Source organism: Mesocricetus auratus, unplaced genomic scaffold (genome assembly GCF_017639785.1).
Source record: "Mesocricetus auratus isolate SY011 unplaced genomic scaffold, BCM_Maur_2.0 Super-Scaffold_100009, whole genome shotgun sequence".
Lineage (NCBI taxonomy): Eukaryota > Metazoa > Chordata > Mammalia > Rodentia > Cricetidae > Mesocricetus > Mesocricetus auratus.
In genome coordinates, this window is record NW_024429193.1 from 46,240,095 (window position 1) to 46,260,355 (window position 20,261).

Below are 20,261 nucleotides of genomic sequence, written 5' to 3' on the forward strand. Positions count from 1 at the left end.
TTGTTTTTTTAAATATAGAAAATACACATTTGTCCTAAAATAGAAACTAATGTTGAAATCTGTCCTTATTCATTACTATATGATATTAGTATATTTAGTATTTACAATTCTGGTTCTTATATATGAAAGATTAATAGCAGAACAAAATGCATTCCAAGTGTCAAGATGTGTGTTTTAAGGTGACAAAGATACTTGAATAATCTGAAATGAACTGGAGATCACACTTGAATAGTAATGAAAGCCTTGTTACTGTTATTTTAGAAAAAAGTATTACTACATTAACCTCACAATACTTCTTTTATTTTAAATTTTGCTTTATTATTTTTGTATGCAGGTGTTTTGCCTGAATGTATGTCTTTGTACCTAGCTCATAAAGTGCCCACAGAGGCCAGAAGAGGGAATACTATCTCCTGAAACTGTAGTTACAGATGATTGTCAGCTACCATGTTGGTAGCAGGAATCAAACATGAGTCCTCTGGAAGAAAAGGTTGGTCTCTTAACTGCTAAGCTATTTCTTCAGTTCAAAAACATCTTTACTATATTGTATTAATTTCTAATGTAATTCAAAGTAATTTGTGCCAGCATAAAAGAGAAGTGTTGATTTTACACAGAAAACTGACACATTAAAAAACCTTCTTCTCTTCTGTATTTGTTTATTTACTTCATGGCTTTATCTTTGTAGAAGTCCATGTTTGAAATATTATTTTTCTAACATTTCCCAAGTGTGTTATATAGCATGGGCCATGGAAAGAGTAAGGTAAGTTATTAAGGAATGGATAAGTGACATTAATTGCCATTGTTAAACTCACAAGGGCAAAAAAGAAAAAGAAAAAACAAACAATTTTCTCTTATAATTCACCTACTATAATTGAAGTTCATCTGGTAGAACTACACAGTTTTGTAAGGTAATTAAATTAAAGCTTAAATATACCTGTAATGGAGAAAGGCAGGAAATATAACTCAAATAATATCCTTAAAAATATAATTAATATACTAACTAGTATCAAAAAGCTTTTAGTTTTTCTAGCTTGTGACGTTATTTTTCAATTTCTTTAGTTCATCTTGATTTGTAGTGGGAAAAAAGAAACAAACCAACAACCCCTCCATAAAAAATAAATAAATAAATCAAGCCCTGCATTCAAAATTTCTGGAGAAGATAATAGAATGGGAATCATTTTCTCAGAACAAAATTTTCTCTTAGATCATGTCTTAGATAAGGAGATTTGGACAGAACTCAATTAGCATAATTCTTTGATGCCTGCAAACTCAAAACCTGAGTGATTAAGAAGCATCGAGGTCCTGTAGACACCTTTTACAACCCTGAAGATGTGATGTCTTCATACCCTCACTTTCCACGTGTTTCTATTTGATAGAAACAGGCCTGATCACCACCTTCAATTTTAACCAGGCCTATTCTGTGTAATATTTAGTGGATGTGATTCTCCTCAAGCCTAACCTGAATGCTGTGCTTTAAATAAAGCTCACTCTTCTCCTCAGCAGGCAATGGTGTGATTATTTCTAATGACTTTTCTTTCTCTAAACTCTGCAGATCCCCATGGAGGTGCCTGGGTGGAAGAACAGAGCATTCCTGCACTGTAATGACGCCTACTTTACCAGCCATTGATTTACACAATGAGCCAAGTAGTGATTGCCTGGATGACATGTCAGGTGACCTTTGAGTTTTTTTATATATAAAAGAATTCAGAGTCCATAATATAGAAGAAGGCAAAGTGACACTTTACATATCGCAGCTGGATCATAGCAACCTACTATTCATTCTGTGATTTCCATATGAACAGGGAGTACTTATGTTGACTTTCTCATCTTGTCACACATCTCACTGTGTTATTTGGACTTTTCAAAAATTGTAAATATGCACTGCAGTAACTAATTGCAAGTAAATGATCCTTGCCTTGAGTATTTTCAGTCTTTCTGTTGTCTGAACCCCTGCATAGTCTACAGAGCAATTCTCAGAACTTGATACTTAATGAGTACAAGGTTTTAAATATATTCTTGGAGATATAACTCAGTCCTCAGTTCTGTAATTATCCTGACTAATCTGGAAGGTACTAGAACATACAAGATTAGATTTCATTTTTTTATCTGGTGTTGGACATTAAACCTACCATCTATCATAGTCATGACATATGCTATCACTGAGCTACAACCCCACTCCCCTCTTCATAGGAAACTGTGGGCATTATAGATTGGCTTGAATTTTTCATATTTTAGAGTAATAGAATGATAATGCTTCTTAATCCAAAGGTATAATATTTAATGTGATGACAGATTCTTTCTCTTCATTTTCTCTGGCAATTACAAAACTTTTTATTTTCTCATACATTACATGCCAATTGCACTTTCCCCTCCAGCATGTCCTCCCAGTCCTTCCTCCATACCCCATCTTATCCACTCCTCCTCTCCCTTCAGACAAGGCAGACCTCGCATGGATATCAACCTGCAATAAGCATAGGCACCTCCCCTCATAATAAGGCTGGACAAGCAACCCAGTAGGAGGAAAAGGGTTCCAAAGAAGTCAAAAGAGTCAGAGACAGCTCCTGCTCTCACTGTTAGTAGTCTCACAAGAAGACTAAGCTACACAACCATAACATATATGAAGAGGTCCTAGGTCAGTCCCAAGCAGGCTCCCTAATTGTTGGTTCACTCTCTGTGAACCCCTATGGGTACAAGCTAGTTGATTCTGTGGATTTTCTTGTGGTATACTTGATCTCTCTGTCTTCCACAGAATTTATCAAGTTTCTGCTAAGGTTTGGCTGTGGCTCTATGCTTCCGTTTCCATCAATTGCTGGATGAACTCTCTCTCTAATGATGATTATGCTAGGCTCCTGTCTATCAGTGTAGCAGAATATCATTAAAAATCTTTTCATTTAATTTTCTTCTCCTATTTTTGGGGGCATTGTGCTTGTTTTATTCATTCCTTGGTCTCCAGGCTTTCCAGCCACTGGGTCTGGGCCTCATGGCCATGTCAATCATGGGCTCCACCTTGTGGCATGGATCTCAAGCTGGACCAGTTGTTGGTTGTCCACTCCTACAATTTCTCTGGCCCCTTTATCCCAGAACATCTTTTAGACAGGACAAATTGTAGGTCAAAATTTTTGTGACTGAGTTGTTGTCCCAGTTTCTCCACCAAAAGACTTGCCTGGTTAAAGAAGATGGCTGGTTCAGGCTTGTATCCTCACCTTCATAGATTCTTGGGAGTTTACATTGAACTAGGTTTTTACCTCACCCCCCAAATCACCCAATTCCAGTAATCTCTCCAAGTATTCTCTCCCATCACCCATTCTCACCTGATCTTCCTGTATCCATCCATGCCTACCAACCCTCCAATCAGCCTGAAAATTTTATTATATTTTCCCTTCCCAAAGAAATTCAAGTGCCTCCCCTTCACCCTTTCAACATTCCTTGTTACTTACCCTCTCTGGGTCTTGTGACAGTAGCATGATCATTCTTTACACCTAATATCCATTTATGAGTAACACAAACCATGTTTGTCTTTCTGGGTCTGGTTCTGGGTCTCAGGTATCTCATTCAGGAATGTTTTTTTTCTAGTTCCATCTGCAAATTTCATAATTTTTAATGGTTGAATAATACTCCATTGTGCTAATGTACCACATTTTCTTTATCCATTCTTCATTTGACAGACATCTAGGTTGTTTTAAGTTTCTGGCTATTATGAATAAGGCTGCTATGAACCTAAATGAACAAGTATGCTTGTGGTAAGGTGTAATATCTTTTGGGTATGTGTTGGGAATGGTTTATCTGGGTCTTGAAGGAGATCAATTCCCTTATCTGTGAAATAGCCATTTTGATTTCCAAAGTTGCTGTATGAGTTTGCACTCCCATCAGCAATGGAGGAATGCTCCTCTTGCTCCATATCCGCTCCAGCATGGGCTTCACATGTATTTTAGTCTTAACCATTCTGACAGGTGCAAGATGGCTTCTCAGATTCATTTTGATTTGCATTCCCTGATGGGAAGGATGTTGAACATTTCTTCAAATACTTTTTGGCCATTTGAGATTCCTCTATTGAGAATTATGTTTACATCTTTAACTCATATTTTAATTGGAGTATTTGGTTGGTTGATGTTCAGTTTCTTGAGTTGTTTAAATATTTTGGAAATTTTCTGTCAGATATAGAGTTGATGAAAATCCTTTCCTATACTGTAGGCTGCAGTTTTAGTAACTTTGGCTTACAGAGATTTTCAGTTTTATTAGGGCCCATTTAGTAGTTGTTAATTTTAATGCCTGTGCTATTGATATATTGTTCAGAAAGTTGTCTGTTGTGTCAATATATTCAAGATTATTTCCCACTTTCTCTTCTATTAGGTTCAGTGTATCTGCAATGTGCTGAGGTCTTTGATCTATTTGGAATTGTGTTTTGTGGAGATTAATAGACATGGATCTATTTCCATTCTTGTATATGCTGGCATCCAGTTAAACTTCCATCCTTTGCTGAAGATGTTTTTCTATTCCATTGTATAATTCTGACTTCCTTATCAAAAATTAGGAATCAATAAGTGTGTAGATGCCTGGGTCTTCAATTCAATTCTGTTGATCAATCTGTCTGTTTTATGTTAATAACCTGTGATTTTTATTAATATAGCTCTGTAATAGAAATTAAGCTCAAGAATGGTGATAATTCCAGAAGTGTTTTTATTGTACCGGATTTTTTTTGCTATCCTGGGTTTTTTGCTTTTTGATATGAAGTAGCTTATTGATCTTTCAATGTCTGTAAAGAATTGTGTTAGAATTTTGACAAGAATTTCATTGAATCTATAGATTGTGTTTGGCGAGATCTAAATTTCAAAAGATCCATAAGCATGAAAGATCTTCTCATCTTCTCATAGCTTCTCTATTTTTTTCTTTAAAGATTTGAAGTCATTGTCATAAAGGTCTTTCACTTGCCTGATTAGAGTTACAATAATATATATATATATATATATATATATATATATATATATATATATATATTTGAGTGTATTGGGAAGGGTATTTCTTTCCTGGTTTGTTTTTTATTTTAATTTTAAATAGCTTGTTTTACATGTCAATCCCAGTTCCCTCTTCCTCCCCTCCTCCCGCACTCCCCACCCCCCCAGCCTCCCACCCTATTGCCAAATCTTTCCAGATAGGGGATATCTAGAGTCTCTCATTTCACTCAGGGCAGGGTCCAGGAACTCCTCTAAGAGTCCAGGCTGAGAGAGCATCCCTCTTTGTGCTATAGGCACACGAAGACTGTTTGTATTCCAGGGATAGACACTGATCCACAGCTCAGGACCCCATAGGTTGTCCAGGCCTTCTCACTGACACTCACATTCGGGGGGGTCCAGATCAGTCCCATGCTGGCCTCCCCGATGTCGGTCTGGGGTCCAAGAGCTCTCCCCTGTTCAGATCAGCTGTCTCTGCTGGTTTTGCCAGCACATTCTTTGCCAATTTGTTCATCACTCCTCTCTCTCTCTGTCACTGGGCTCCTTGGGTTCAGTTCAGTGATTAATTTTGTTTTTGCCTCTGCTTCCATCAGTCACTGGATGAAGGCTCCCGGATGGTTATAGACATCAAGTTCATTATCAGGAATGGACATTCGAGGTGATCTCTCCTCTATTGCTTAGCTTGCCAATTGGTGTCATCCCTTTAGATCACTAGAGGTCACTCTGGTGCCTGATCTGTCTTCTAACCTATGATTCCCTCATCCCCCTATTCTACCCCCACCCACTCAAACTTCCTGTTCCCCCATGACCTACTCTCTCTTCCTCTTCTCCCCCTCTCTTCTTCCCAGCTCCCACTCCCCCCCACCCCTTGCCGTGTTCTTTATCAACCAATTTATCATCTGTCTATTTGAAGGCTACTAATTTTTTTTCTTAATTTAATTTTTCATTTAGCCACTTTGCTTAAGGGGTTTATCTATCAACTGTAGGAGTTCCGTGATAAACATTTTCAGGTCACTTATGTATACTATCATAACATCTGAAAATAGGAATATTTTGATTTCTTCTTTTCCAATTTGTATCCCTTTGATCTCCTTTAGTTGTCTTATTGCTCCAGCTAAAATTTCAAGTATTATATTGAAAATTTGAGAAGCTAGTATACAGCTTTATCTTGTCCATGATTTTAGGGGTATTGCTTTAAATTTTTCTTCAATTAATTTGATATTGGTTATTAGTTTGCTTTAAACTCTCTTTATTTTGTTTAGGCATGTCCCTTGTATCTCTGTTATCTCCAAGACTTTTTTCATGAATTGGTGTTATATTTTTTAAAAAGGGCTTTTCCCGTATCTAATCAGATAATCAGTGGTTTTCTTCTTGTTTGTTTCTTCACTTTGCTTATATGGTGAATTGAATTGACAGACTTTCATATGATGAACCATTCTTGCATCTCTGGAAAGAAGTGTTGTGAACTGACTCTGAACCCCCCCAAAAGACCAATATACCAGACCTGATGCAAAAGCAAATAGTCTTTTTAATTTACTAGTTAACTCAGATCCTCCATCTGTCCAACACAGGAGGTGAAATAAAAGGACACTGAACAGCAGTGGGGCAGGGCATACATTGGGGATAGAGTAAGGAGGGTGTCTTGGGGTCTCCTGGTTGCATAGTAGCAGCCTCAGGATTGGTATAACTCTGGGATAAGGAACCTGTCCTGAGATCATTAGTCAGGTGCATCTGCAGAAAAGGTTGCTATGCCTGGAGGCCATCCTAGGGTCATTGCTACCTACTGGGACCCACTATGTATAGGGCAGCTTTTCCTTGCTAGCAGCTTTGGTTTATCACCCGCCAGTAGTTGTAGTCCCCAAATACCACACAAGATGCTGTATTAATTATGAAGCTGCTGGCTAGCTCTGACTTAAGTAATTACCCCATAATTGTTAATCTAAGTATTTCTCTTACCAGAGAATTTTCCGGGCTTCCTACCCCATGGCATTACATCCTGACTCTCTGTGTGTTTCTCCTTCCCAGAGTCCTCCTGGACTTCTAGTCCCACCTATCTAGATTCCTATTGGCCCAACACTGCTTTATTGACATGATCACAGGACTTCCCACATCACCACTATTATCAGTAAAGCACACCCAAAGCCCATCAGGTAACTTCTGATTGGCTCCTTACCACATGAAGGGTATCTAGGTGTTTATTGCAGTAATTAGTGCAAGGTCAGGCAAGGTTGGGGCAGGTGGCCCTCAGCACAATCTGCTGAGTCAGGGGCCTATATCTTGCTGGTTCTTTATTGTAGCTTGTCATACCTGGCAAAGCAGGGGGTTGGGTGACGGTCTAGATACTTCAGAAGCCCACTTGATCATGGGGGACTATCTTTATGTGTTCTTAGATTCAGTTTGTGAATATTTTCTTGAATATTTTTCCATCTTGTTCATGAGGGAAATTGGTCTGTAATTTTCTTTCTTTGTTGAATCTTTGTGTGGTTTGTGTATCAGGATGATTGTGACCTCATAAAGTGATTTGGAAATGTTTCATCTATTTATATTTTGTGGGGTAATTTGAGAAGTATTGGTATTAGGTCTTCTTTAAACTTCTGGTATAATTCTGTGTTAAAATGTTTGGTCATGATTTTTTTTTGGCTTGGGAAACTTTTAATGACTGCTTTTATTTTCTTAGGGAATATTTAAATTGTTCATTGGAAGTTGACTAAACTTTGGTAAGTCATATCTATCAAGAAATTTTTCTATTCCAATTAGATTTTGCCAATTTTGAAGTATAGCCTAGTAACTCTTTTGGATTTCCTAGTTGTCTGTTGTTATGCTCCCCCTTATTTTCTGATTTTGTTAATTTGAATATTCTCTCTGTGTGTGTCCTTTAGTAAGTTTGGATAAGGGTTTGTCTCTCTTGTTGATTTTCTCAAAAAAATCTCTATTTCATTTATTCTTTGTATTGTTCTTTGTTCCTAGTTTGCTGACTTCATTTTGAATATTTCCTATAATCAAATCCTCTTGGGTGTGTTTGATTATTTTTGTTCTAAAGCTTTTAGGTATACTGTAAAATTGCTAATTTCAGATCTTTCTAATTTCTTTATGTAGGCACTAAGTGCTATGAAATTTCTTCTTAGAACTCCTATCATTGTGTCTCATAGTTTGGGTATGCTTTCATTCTCACTGAATTCTAGGAAGTGTTTTATTTCTTTGTTTAGTACTGCCTTGACCCAGTAGTATTTCAGTAAAGAGCTTTTAGTATTCAAGAATTTGCAGGCTTTCTGATTTTTCTGTTGTTGTTGAAATCCAGCTTTAGTTTTTGATGTTCTAATAGGATACAGGAAATTATTTTAATTTTTTATATCTGCTGAGACTTGCTTTGTGACCACTTATGTGGTCAATTTTGGAAAAAGATATGAGGTGCTGAGAAGAAGGTATATTCTTTTGTGTTTACGTGAAACACTCTTTATGTATCTGTTAGGTCCTTTTGAGTCATAATATCTGTTAGCTCCAATATTTCTCTTTTTAGTTCCTATCTGGATGACTTGTACATTGATGAGGCTGAGGTTTTGAAGCCTCCCAAAATTGGTGTATGGGGTTCCATGTGAGATTTATATTCTAGTAATGTTTCTTTTACAAATAGGTGTGCCCTTTCACTTGGGGCATAGAAGTTCTGAATTGCGACATCATCATGGAGGATTTTTCTTTTGATGAGTATGAAATATACTTCCGTAATGCTTTTGATTATTTTGGTTGGAAATCACATTTGCTAGATATTAAGACAGCTACACCAGCTTGTTTCTTGGGTTCATTTGTTTGGAAAATCTTTTTCCAAAACTTAACTCTTAGCTAATGTCTATCTTTGAGACTGAGGTGTATTTCTTTTATATATATATCATTTTTTATTTTAATTTTAAATAGCTTGTTTTCATGTCAATCCCAGTTCCCTCTCCCTCCCATCCTCCCACACTCCCCTTCCCCCCCAGCCTCCCACCCTATTGCCAATTCCTTCCACATAGGGGATATCTAGAGTCTGTCATTTTACTCTGGGTAGGGTCCAGGCACTCCCCTAAGAGTCCAGGCTGAGAGAGCATCCCTCTTTGTGCTATAGGCACACGATGACTGTTTGTATTCCAGGGATAGACACTGATCCACAGCTCAGGACCCCATAGGTTGCCCAGGCCTTCTCGCTGACACTCACATTTGGGAGGTCCAGATCAGTCCCATGCTGGCCTCCCCACTGTCGGTCTGGGATCCAAGAGCTCTCCCCTGTTCAGATCAGCTGTCTCTGCTGGTTTTGCCAGCCCATTCTTTGCCAATTTGCTCATCACTCCTCTCTCTCTGTGACTGGGTTCTTTGGGTTCAGTTCAGTGATTAATTGTTTGTTTGCCTCTGCTTCCATCAGTCACTGGATGAAGGCTCCCGGATGGTTATAGACATCAAGTTCATTATCAGGAATGGGCATTCGAGGTGGTCTCTCCACCATTGCTTAGCTTGCCAATTGGTGTTATCCCATTAGATCACTCGAGGTCACTTTGGTGCCTGATCTGTCTTCTAATCTATGATTCCCTCATCCCCTTATTCTACCCCCACCCACTCAACTTCCTGTTCCCGCATGACCAACTCTCTTCCTCTGCACCCCTCTCTTCTTTCCAGCTCCCACACCTCCCCACCCCTCGCCGTGCTCCCCATCCATTCAGAGGATCTTGTCTCAATCCTCTTCTCTTGGGTACTATGCATATATGCATATCTTTTAGGTTCTTTCCTGTTTCCTAGACTCTCTATCAGTGGAAGTGCAGACTGGCACTATCCTGATCCATGTCTAAATCCCATATATGAGTGAGTACATACCATGTTTGTCTTCTTGCAACTGGGTTACCTCACTCAGGATGGTTTCTTCCAGGTCTATCCATTTACCTGCGAATTTCAAGATTCCATTGTTTTTTTTTCTGTTGAGTAATACTCCATTGTATAAATGTACCACATGTTCTCTATCCACTCTTCAGTTGAGGGGCATCTAGGTTGCTTCCAGGTTCTGGCTATTACAAATAATGCTGCTATGAACATAGTGGAGTAGATGCCCTTGTTGTATGAATTTGCCTCAATTGGTTATATGCCTAAGAAAGGAATTGCTGGGTCTAGTGGTAGATTAATTCTCATTTTCCTGAGGAATCTCCATACTGATTTCCAAAGAGGCTGTATGAGTCGGCACTCCCACCAGCAGTGAAGGAGTGTTCCCCTCTCTCCACATCCTCTCCAGCATAAATTGTCTTCGGTGTTTTTGATTTTAGCCATTCTGACAGGAGTAAGATGGTATCTTAGAGTTGTTTTGATTTGCATTTCACCGATGGCTAAGGATGTTGAGCACTTTCTTAAGTGTCTCTTGGTCATTTTAGCCTCCTCTATTGAGAATTCTCTATTTAGTTCTGTACCCCACCTTTTAATTGGATCCTTTGGTGTTTTGGAGACTTGTTTCTTGAGTTCTTTGTAAATTTTGGAGATTAGTATTTCTTGAATACAGAAGGATGGGTCCTGTTTTTACATCCATTCTGTTAACCTTTTTGTTAATTGGGGAATTGAGTTTTTGGTATTGAGAAATATCAATGACTGTGAATGCCAATTACTGTTATTGTTGGTAATGATGTGTTTGTGCACATGTGTTTCCATTCTTTTGTTTTTGCCTTTATGAGAGTATTTATTGTCTGTGTTTTTAATGGGTGTATTTAATCTCCTTGGGTTGTGGTTTTCTTTCAAGTACCTTCTATATGAGTAGATGTATGGATAGACATTTTTGAAATTTAGCTGTCTTGTTTTTTTTCCTTCTAAGATGACTGAAAATTTTGCTGGATACAGTAATCTTTGCTGGAATCTTTGTTCTCTTAGAGTCCACAGGACGTTTTTCCAGGCCCTTCTTGCTTTTAGAATCTTCATTGAGAATTCGGGTGTAATTCTAGTAGGTCTGTGTTTATATGTTACTTGCTCTTTTATTCTTGCAGTTTTTAGTATTTTTCTTAGTTCTGAATATTTAGTGGTTTGTTTATTGTGTATCAATGGTACTTTCCTTTCTGGTCCTCATATTTTGTGTTCTGTAGGCTTCTTGTACTTTTATAAGCACATCCTTCTTTAGGTTATGAAAATTTTCTTGTATGATTTTCTGAGAATCTTATCCTTCCTCAATTCCTATTACTGTTAGTTTTATTCATTTTGTCCTAGATTTCCTGTATGATTCTGTCAGTTCCTTTTTATAGTTAATATTTTCTTTGACTGATATATGTATTTATTCTATCATATCTTCAACATCTGAGATTCTCTCCCCATTTTTTGCATTCTGTTGTTGATGCTTGTGTCTGTGGTCCCTGATCATTTACCTAGATTTTTCATTTCCAGAATTCACTCAGTTTGTGTTTTCTTTATTGCTTCTACTACCATTTCAAGGTCTTGAATAGTTTTATTCATTTCCTTCAACCACTTTTTTCTTTGCTTTATTTAAGGGATGTATTCATTTCGTATTTAAGTACCTCAATCATCTTCATAAAGTTGGTTTAAGGTACTTTTCCTGTGTTTCTGTTTTGTAGGAATATTCGAGGTCTGCGGAAGTAGGATAGCTGGGTACTGGTGGTGACATATCTCCTTGGTTGTTGCTGATTGTGTTCTTATGCTGACCTCTAGATATCTTTGTTTGTGTAGTTAATAGTGCTAGGTACTGATTTCTGAGTTTATCGTTGTTGGATCAGTGTTTGCTTCATTGGCTTCCATTTTTGCTCTGATCTTCTGGTCTGTATGCTCTAGTCTAGTGTGTGACCTCTGGTAAATTGATAAGTCTGCACACTAGTTAGAAGCTGGGACTTCTCCCAGTGTGTGGTCACTGGTAGAGCAGAGAGTCTCCTCCTCAGTTGGAGGTTTGAGCAAGGCAACTAAGAGAGTCCAGGATTGGGAATAGTGTTGAAATAGTGAGATAGTGGGTATTTTGGCTGACAGGCAGCCTACATGGACTTTTCCTGGACTGCTTGGTCTCTGGTAGAGTGGGGATTCTCCATCCCAGTTGATAACTGGACTTTTGGTTGTCTGGGTTGTCTCAGGTGATGCATGGAGTCTCTGCTCCAGTTGGGGGAATGGAGTGTGGTGACTTGGAGTGTGAGGGACCTGAGATAGGGTGGGCAGAGGACAAAATATTTAGGAGTACATTAGGCAGCAGCCTACCTGGACTTCTCCCAGTCTGTGTGTAGCTACCCAAGTTTGTGGCTGGAGGAGAGCAAGTAGAAAAATTTCAGACTAGAGATAGGGTAGTGGGATTCTGAGATAGTGAGAGTGGGGGTATTTGGCAGGCTGGTAGCCTACCTGGACTTTTCTCAGTCTGCATGTTCTCTCAGAAAACACTTTTTCAAAAAATGGAAAATATTGAGAAACCTGCAAATATCTCTGAACCTTTCTTCAAAATATGTAATGTTCCCTATTAGATATGTCACCTCTATTAGATATGTCAGCCCTCTTAAAGAGGATAATCACGTAATAATCAAAGAAATTATACAACCCTCTTGAATGAAAGAAATCAAATGATACTGATAAAATAGTTTCCATTCTGCTACTGTTACAGATGATCTTGATCACCAGCTTGGCAGGAATTAGAATCACCATGGGAACAAAACTCTGGAACCATCAGTAAGAGCTTTTCTATGTTTGGTTAATGGCAGTAGAAAGACCCACTATATATGTTGATAGTACCATGACATTGGCATGGGTCCTGAACTGAATTAACCCAAAAAAGTGAAGAAAGGAAGTTGAATTCCCACAGTATTTGCTCCTTGACTGAGGTACATGAGGCCAGATGTTTCAAGTCCTGACACCAAGTCTTGTCCCCCATGATGAACTTTCCTACTATGTCTAAATATACCTTTTATTACTTAACTTCCTTTTGTTAGGGATTTAAACATGGTCCTGAGAAAAGTCACTAGTAGAAATACCCAGGGAACATTGCATATTTTGATGAAAAATTCAGAGAAATTTGCAGGCTTCTCAACATTTACTATTTTCTCTAAAAAAAATCCTTTCCAACTGCAAGATAAAATGAAGAAGAGAAAGCATCTAAGGTTTCATTGAAAAACAATCTGCCTTGGGATTAACTCTCAGCAGTATCTACTTTTTCTAAAAAAGAATGAGAGAGAAAGTTCATGATTCTAAAATTAAAGAAATTGATGTTTCATCAAATATAAAGTGAAAAGCAACAAAACTTTCCACTGAGTACCAATATTGAGTTTATCCAGCTTAACTTCATAATTAATCAATGTTCAGATATAAATTTATTTGCAGATACAGTGTATCTAATCTAAACTTGTCAAAGTATATAATGGGTGCTTCCTATTTTCAATACAAAGTTATTAATTAACACAGCAAGAAAAATAATCCTTATGGCTAATGTGTATTGAACACTTAATTAAAGCAGGGTTATTCAGAGGCCTATGACAAGGTTCTTACGAATTTACACTAAGAATTGGACAATAGTCCAGAAATGAAACTAAACAAATAAAAAAATCCCAATGAATTTATAAATTTCATCCAATCCCAGGTGACCCATTAAATTTAGTTTGGTGCCAAAGGAAAAATCAACGAGATATTGCCTCAACAGATAATTTGCAACATGCTTTAAGGCCCTTTAAGTCTGAGCATTATGAATCCTTCTCCAACATCCCTCAACCTCCCTGTCTTGGCAAATATCTTTTACCACTAAAACCAGTGTGGTTTCTATTCAGTCTCTCAGGCCACAGATGTCTGCCCTTTGAAAAGTAACTCCAAAAGCCATTAGATTATTTTGACAAGGCATAGTAATTCACCTCAATATATCCTTCAAAACTGTTAAATAAATGAGACTAAGGTGGATGTTCTTCTGTGCTGCAGTTCAACTACTAGCCCAAGCAGTTTTGAAAGTTAAAGTGAAGACACAGCAATCACATAGTCACCTGCTGTTCCTTGTGACAGCCACTATTGCCCCTTGACACTGAAGTGCACAGGATTGTCACCATGCACCACAACTCGGAAGTTTCTGCTGTATTAACAAGTGAACTGCAGCATGCATTGGTGTGACGGTTTATGCTGTCATTCTGGGACCAGCAAGAATAATTAATAACCTCTGCTTCCTAAGAATGTTTACAAAATTTCAATCCAATGTGGGTTTCACGCATTGCTAAAAATAGTTGCCTTCTGCAACATCAAGAAAGTCTTATTCTTATAGGTATAGATTCAAATTAAAGTCTGGTCTGAGAATTCAATGTATAAATATAGGAAGTTTTGCTTTCTCGCTAACAAAGACATTGTATATCATAAACACACTTTTTATTTAAATTAGCAACAATCTTGCTTCACCTGTCAATCCCAGCTCCCTCTCCCTCCTCTCCTCCCCCCGCCCCCCATCTGCCAACCCAGACTCCCACCCAATCTTCACTCCATTCCTCAGGGAGGGTGAGGCCCTCCATGGGGCTATCCAGAGTCTGTCATTTCATTTAAGGCAAGGCCTAGGCCTTTCCCCAAGAGTCCAAGCTGAGAGAGCATCTCTCATTGTGGGAGGAGCACCCAAAGTCCATCTGCATTCCAGGGATAAATAATTATCCAAGGCCCCATGTATTGGCCAGGCCTCCTCACTAACAGCCATGTTCAGGGGGTCTGGATCAGTCCCATGTTGGTCTCCCAGCCATCAGTCGGGGATCCAAGAGCTCCCAATTGTCAGCAGTTTATATGGGTTTTACCAAGCCAGTCTTGATCCCTTTGCTCATCATTCCCTCTCTGTCACTGGGTTCCAGGAGGTCAGTTCAATGTTTAGCTGTGGGTGTCTGCCTCTACTTCCATCAATCACTGGATGAAGGTTCTAGGATGACATATAAGGTAGTCATCAAACTCATTATCAGGGATGGGCATTTAAGGTAGTCTCTCTACTATTGCCTCATTTGCCAATTGGTGTCATCCTTTTAGATCTCTGGTAATCTCACTAGTGTCAGATCTCTCCTCAAACCTATAATAGCTCCCTCTTTATAATATGTCTCATCCTTCTCTCCACTATTCTTCCCCAAACTCATTCTTCCTGCTCCCCCATGTCCTTCATAAACACATTTTTTTAATTTTATTTTCCAGTTTAAATTTAGATAAGAATCAAGGTTGCTTCACAAGTCAGTTCCAGGTCCCTCTCCCATTCCCTCCCTTCCTCCCGTGCCCTCCCCCCCGTTAACCCCTCATTTCTCCAGGGAGGGTGAGGCCCTCCATGGGGGTGTCCATAGTGTGTCATTTCATATAGGGCAGGGCCTAGACCCTTTCCCAAGAGTTCAGGGTGAGAGTGCACCTCACATTGTTCTATTGGAGTCCAAAGTCCGTGTGTATACTTGGGATGGGTACTGATCTGCTGCCCAAGGCTCAATAGATTCCCTAGGCCTCTTCACTGACACCCAGATTCAGGGGATCTTGATCAGTCCCATGCTGGCTTCCCAGGCTAATGCCTGGGATTCAAGAGTTAACCTTTGTCTGGTCAGCTGTTTCTGGGGGTTAAACCAGCCCAGTCTTAATCCCTTTGATCATCAGTCCTCCCTCTCTGTTACTGGCTTTCTTGAGTTCAGCTCAGTACTTAACCAAGGGAGTCTGCCTCTTCTTCGATCAGCCACTAAATGAAGTTTCTGTTTCCCAGACTCTCTGGCCATAGGATTGTAGGCTGGCACTCCCCAGATCTATGTCTAAAATCCATATATGAGAGAGTACATGCCATGTTTCTCTTTTTGTGACTGGGTTACCTCACTCAGGATGGTTTCTTCTAGTGTCATCCATTTGCCTGCGAATCTCATGATTCCATTATTTTTTTCTGCTGAATAGTACTCCATTGTGTAGATGTACCACATTTTCTCTATCCACTCTTCAGGTGAGGGACATCTAGGTTGCTTCCACGTTCTGGCAATTACAAATAAAGCTGCTATGAACATAGTGGAACAGACATCTTTGTTGTATGAATGGGCATCTTTTGGATATATGCCTAAGAGTGGAGTTGCTGGGTCTTGTGGTTGGTTTATTCCCATTTTTCTGAGGAATCTCCATACTGATTTCCAAAGTGGCTGAACCAGTTGGCACTCCCACCAGCAATGGAGGAGTGTCCCCCTTTCACCACATCCTCTCCAGCATAAATTGTCATTGGTGTTTTTGATCATAAACACATTTTTAAGATGTATACCCAGATACATCATTAAGATTCTTTTTATAAGTCCCTAATAATCTATTATTCAAGCCAAAATGCTGTGGGGTTTATGATATCCACTTATTATTCAGAACAACTGTCTCATGACTATGTAACATCTCATATCCCACTCAGTGTCTCTAACCTAAGAAACATTGGATGTATTTTTCTCTCTCATTTGATTTAGGAAATTCAAATAAATGTGAATCAAAAGAAGACTTAGCCTTTCTAAAAAATATGGCTATTTTGACCTGCTGACTGATTGATTAAAGAATAGATACTACTTAATGAGAAACTATGTTTACGTTAAAAACAATATCATACCCATAGCCTCAGCAGGAATAAACATGGATTTTAAAGCAAAAATGTAAAACATTATTTTTGTCTTTTGGGAGTCTCCTTTGATAGGCAGAAGAGAAAAGTAAGCGGAAGAAAAAGAAGAGAAGAGGGGAGAGAAGAAAAGAGAAGGAAGAGGAGGACTCCCATTAGCATCTCAACGACACAATATGGAAATTGAACCAAACAGGAAAAATAACTGGATTGGAATTTGTATTTATAACATAAATGTGGAGCTTTTCCTAATTTTAGTTTCAGAAGAAACATGACTCTAGCTGACTGAAGCTGTATTGTGCTTTTATCTTTATAAAAAAATAAAACCTGTGAATGAATGAGAAAGGGAAGTTTATGCGATTCATAAATACTCTTCAATGACTAAACATGGTATTTATACCTTTTCAGGTTAGGGTTTATAGATAGATTTCAAGGGACTCTGTGATGATGCGTTACATTAATTCACTAACTGCTCACTCCTTGGTCTCTGAGAGGTCAGTTCTTTATAGCTGACACATAGAAGGGAAGTGATACATTGGATTAATTCTGTACCCTCCGCCACTTCCATTTTCAGTCTCGTATGTTTCAGCGGGTATTTGTCTCCATTAGAGCTACATTACACCAATTATTTGATTTGTCAACTCATCTGGGCAAATACTATTCAGAACAAGACATGCTTAGAGAACAGATCCTAGGTCCAATTCTGCAGATGACCAAAAAGACTCACATCTTTCACTTCCTCCTTGTCTTATCTCCTCCTGATCTTCCCTGGATTTTACAGTGCTAGCTTACATATCCTCTCCACTAATGAATCTTCTGTCTGTCTGCCTATCTAGCCTATCTACCAATCACTTATCTAGATATATTCCTTATACTATTTATTGCTGAATTTTAGAGAGTCCAAGATTATAGCCTCACCTCCTCTATACCATGTTTTTAATGCTACTGCTCCCTGAGGTTGTAATTTAAGGACTTATCATTATTTTATGCAATGACATACATAGAACATATGTTTATTAAAAATAACAAAAAATAGGAGTTAAATGTGGGAGCTTCATAAACTTCTTTTTGGGAGTATACTCTAAACTCAGATATAAAGCAATTCATATTTATAGTTTGTTTATGAAAGCATTTTCATGTACACTATTTCTCATAATCTTTATACAAAATGAAATGAAGTAATTATCAATCTGCATCTAGATTGAGTTTTGACGAGATCAAGCCTTTCGCAAATTAAGTTGTTCACTCAAGGTCACAGAAATAGGAAATGGCAAAGTTAGGGCTATAATCAGATTTAATGAATGTGCATTACTTTTTCCTACACAATTCTGTGAAAGTTAGAGTAATTGTAGCTTGAAAACAATAAAATATAGATAGCATCAGTAGGAACAGGCAATATATACTGTAGCTATGATCTATCGAGCCATTCCAACACAGTAAAACAAGCTGTGAGTATCTACATGAAATATGTATACGTTTGCACTTAGAAAGAGTAAAGATAAACTCTTTCAGAGTAAGTGGACCAAACACAAGGGCTAATGCTCCATGTGTTTGCCAGCTCATGAAATTCACACCACGATCACATACTCTGCATTTGTCTTTGGGTATATCACAATGTGAACTAAGCAAGCACCACTAATTCTTCTAAAGAGAGACATCAAGAAGGAAAACAAGTCAACCTGCTTTATTCTAGATGCTGACTGTCATTGGCTCTTCATCTTTTATATTACTCAGTACTGTAACAGAACCCTCTGATTCACTCAATGTACAATACTGACAAATAAATTTACACTTTAAGTACCCATTCTCAACAGTGTGTGCAGGACTGAACATAAGCCACCATACATAGAGTTTTTACAGTGAGCACTCTGAAATGAATGCCTTTAAGATATGAAATGATAGGCTGTGTAGACATGAGACCACCAGGAAATACTACTTCACTGATAGATTGTTGCATTGAAATGAACAAAAAGTTATGAGAAATTAAATAGGTAAAGCAAAGGTAGGCTTGACTGAAGGTAGATAAAGGAATTGGCTGTGAAGAGACATCCCAAAAGCAGCACAATGTGTTAGTATGATGATACAGTCAGAGGATCTGCTTTCCTTACACAGGTTATAGTCTAGCTTTTCGTGATCTATTTAAAGGCCCAAGAGTTCTTCCATATTTTTATTTAAAAATTTTGAGACAGCATGAATAAGATGGTGGGGGAGGGTATAAGGATAAAAAGTGTGCTGTAAAATGTTCTACAGATATAACCTTATACAACATATTTTACAACACTGGTGAGTTCTAGTGAACTGTAAAACAGTGATGGTCAAGGAAATTGACAGTGATCTATGAAAAAGACCACATGGCAGTCTCACGTATAAGACTGAATGAGCTATCTTTTGATAAGGTCTATGGACTACTCAGTATGTTTGAAGTTCCTATAATTTTAGTTGTTAATAGTCCACTTGATGTTTCAAAAAATAAGTTTAAAAGAGTAATTTGGCTATTACCACAATGTTAAACTGACTTTGGATTGTTTTATTTTGCTTATGGCTTTGTTTAGCTATATAGGAATACTGACCACTACTTCAATGTTTAAATTAGTTCATGCTCGACTCTATTAACAAAGATTAAAGATGACTCAGGCCTGACTGTCTCTGGGAAACATTATGTAAAAGGCAACTTTTCACAGCTAAGTTAACCATCCACCCAGAATAACTATCACAGATAAATGAACTCTGATTTGGGGGCTGATGGGACTCCCTGTTATTAGATGGCCTATTGGATGCCTTGTCTTCAATATGTGTTTAATGTAGATAGAAGTCTCTGAAGGTCTTGCTAGGGTACAGAATCATGGCTGAAACACAGCTCCAACAGTTGTCATTGTAGGCAGACTGAAGTAAGGAGTTAATGTGCTTGCTTCATGATGCACAGGAGTCAGGAAGGGACATGCCTTCTTCTATCAAGTTTGCCTTGACAAACTGCAAATGAGGTTACTAAGAATTATAAATGACTCGTTTTCTGTACTTATGTAGGATTCAAATCAAATGGAAAACTGAAGATAACATGATTTGTACATATTTTCAGTAGTCCATACTGGAGTTAAGGAAGGGAAGTAGAAAATAACTGAGTCAGTTTCCATGATAATATTACATTATTCTCAATTTATATTCTTGGTAACTAAAAGAGAACCCAGCATTGTTCATCTTTTGGGCAGTTCTATGGCTATTTCTATTCTACATCTGTCCACAGGTCAAAGCAAAGTCTAAATTAGGACACCTCTCAAAGACAAACAGCATGGGGTATGTTCAATATCAGTTTATTCAGGACACACTAAAGTCGTGCTATAAAATGTATTCTATGACTAAGCCTTCAGTAGAGACTTTAAAACTGTCCTCTGTTTTCAGACCTCTTTATTTCATGTTTTGTAGAAGCTGAAAACTCTGGAGCATAGGTAATCATTTTTCTTTTAATTCAACATGATGATTCCATGACAACCAGTTGAAATGTGCAAGATTGTCAAATCAACAATTGTTTTTGACTGCATGATGCCAAATAACAACTAGTTTGATTGATTTGTTTCTTCAGCACAAATTTGTTCAGTTATTGAAGCATGTAGCTACAAGCTCTTTAGCAACCATATTCTTTATTTTTCAGAGTATACATTTCAAACATTTCTTCTCAATTTTATTATATTTCCAGAAAACCTCTGAAGAAAATATTGTATGTATTATATAGTAGAGCAAATATTATACATGTATTCAAATGTCAACTATAACTTGCATTTACATGGTTACACACAACTATC

General features: G+C 38.0%; 1 long non-coding RNA gene across 1 annotated transcript; it reads left to right on the forward strand.

The window, feature by feature from the left end:
- The first annotated feature begins 340 nt into the window (after window positions 1-340).
- On the forward strand, window positions 341-16,802 carry LOC110342116. The gene is made up of 4 exons (XR_002384115.2): window positions 341-487; window positions 1,550-1,668; window positions 12,529-12,593; window positions 16,530-16,802. It is a non-coding gene; the product is annotated as an uncharacterized LOC110342116 (long non-coding RNA).
- The last annotated feature ends 3,459 nt before the right edge of the window (window positions 16,803-20,261 follow it).